Below are 2,500 nucleotides of genomic sequence, written 5' to 3' on the forward strand. Positions count from 1 at the left end.
CTAATTATAATCTTAGAGGAAAACATATCCCTGAGCTACCCAAAGTGAATACAACCACCCATGGACTTAAATCGTGGCATTACACTGCAGCCTAAGATTTGGAACGCTCTTCCGGATCAGTTCCGTGCGGCTAATACCATTGGAAGATTTAAGAACTTAATGTCTGACATGGATTTCTCAAATTTTATATTTTAATTGCGCAAATACTTGTAGATACATTTTGCTTAGTTTATAATCTTGTGATCCACTCTTAGTTTTGGTATATTTTTAATCGTACATATATTTTTATATAGGTTTTTATGAGCTATTTTCTCTTTTTATTATGTTTCGTTTACTTATTTATTTATTTTACGTGGTATGTCTGAGAAGTAGCTAATAGCTAAGAACATTTACCACGTAAAATAAAGGTATTGTATTGTATCTGTGTTACAAGGATCGTCTGATTAAACGCAATTTACTTCCGCTAAATTATTGGTTAGAATATCTAGATTTAATCTTCTTTTATAAGTCTTTGAAAGGAGATGTAATTTTTGCTCGAAACTTTGACGAATATTTTTTCTTCCTAAGAGGGTGCACTCGCCGAGCAATCTCTGAACTTTATCTTAAGACAAATAGAACTCGCACCTCACATTTTCGGGATTCTTTCTTTAACAGAATTACTATTTTGTGGAACAGTATTCCTGATGGCATTAAGTTAGCTACTTCCCTGGACTCTTTTCAGCGCAAGCTCAAATCCTTTTTTTTAATCCTTTTTCTTTTGGCGTTTGCATTACGTTTTTGGTGGGGATAATTTTCGCTCGTACAAGATTATTTGTCTAAAATGCAGAAGAGTAAATGTAAGAAATGCATGTTCTTGTTAGATATTTTTATTTAATTATATATACTTATACTGTTTCTAGGTTTATGGGGTTGGGTAGGTGGTTGAACCTTGTAGGGGATGCTATATCCTTTCGTTCTACCACCTGTATATATTCTATATGTACAAATCTTGAAATAAATAAATAAATAAATAAATAAATGAACTGACAGTGAAGGAAAAGTACCAAGAATCACCTTGGGGTTGGGGTTGGGGTTGGGTAGGTGGTTGAACCTTGTAGGGGATGCTACCTCCTTTTGTTCTACCACCTGTATATATTCTATATGTACAAATCTTGAAATAAATAAATAAATAAATAAATAAATAAATAAATAAATAGCTAGCTCTGGCCCAAGAGAGATTTTATTGGGCAAACATGAGGTGATATGTAGAGAACTTTATCTATCACGTATGCCGATGCCTAAAACAGAGACGTCCAAATCTACCAACAAGAGAACCCTTACAGCCAATCACAACAACGGCTCCTCTTCAAATGGTTTCTATCGACTTTGTGCACCTAGAGCGGAGTTTAAGAGACTATCAATATATCCTGGTGGTGGTAGATCACTTTACCAAGTATGCACAAGAGTACCCGACGAGGAATAAGACCGCTATTACTGCTACAGACAAGATCTTGAATAATTTCATTCCACGGTTTGGATTTCCCGAGAAAATCCATCATGACATGGGAGGCGAGTTCGAAAACCGTTTGTTCAAGAGGCTTGAGGAACTCTCTGGAGTAATGCACTCGAGGATTACTCCATACGATCCGCAGGGCAATGGTTTGGTTGAGAGGATGAACCGTACGTTACTCAGTATGTTGCGGACCGTACCTGAAACTCACAAATCCAGCTGGAAAGATCATGTAAATAAACTCATTCATGCATGCCACTGCTTTTTTTATGAGTCAACAGGTTATACTCCATTTTCCCTGTTATTTGGTCGCACTCCTCGCCTGCCAATTGATGTAATGTTTGATCGCGAGGAGGAAACAGGATTTAAATCATATGCTGAATATGTTACCAAGTGGAAATCTGCAATACAAGAAGCTTACTCACTCGCATCAAAATCTCATGAAAAGTGCCTTGAAAGGGACAAAGAATTATGACAAACGAGTAAGATCATCAGGGCTGCAAGTAGGAGATCGTGTCCTGGTACGCAACCTCACTCCTCGTGGTGGACCAGGAAAGCTCCGTGCCTTCTGGGAAAACCAAATTCATCTGGTCGTCGCAAGAAAGGGGGAGGGGAGCCCAGTGTACGACGTAAGACCAGAATCAAGTCAGGGACCTAGCCGTACTCTAGATGGAAACCTCTTACTCCCTTGTGACTGGCTGCCAGGGAAACCCTGGGAGGATCTCCCTCCTGTAAAGAAGACCAAAACACCAGTACGTTACTATTGTGATGACACCCAACCACTGGTACACGAAGGGGACGGAAGTGACAGCGAAGACGATCTTCCAGACATTTCATGCGGAAACCGCCCACTAAGACGTGATAGAATTGACCAAACACAGATACAGGTAGAGCCTACAAGGAAAGACGAACCACAACCAGACTTCACCTATGTTCCTGCTGGTGAGGTGTCGAGTGAAACGGGAACAGAAGCTAACATTGCTGGTACTTTTGACGAAGCACCGTTGATGG

Source organism: Montipora capricornis, chromosome 2 (genome assembly GCF_036669925.1).
Source record: "Montipora capricornis isolate CH-2021 chromosome 2, ASM3666992v2, whole genome shotgun sequence".
In the NCBI taxonomy this organism is placed as follows: Eukaryota; Metazoa; Cnidaria; class Anthozoa; order Scleractinia; family Acroporidae; genus Montipora; species Montipora capricornis.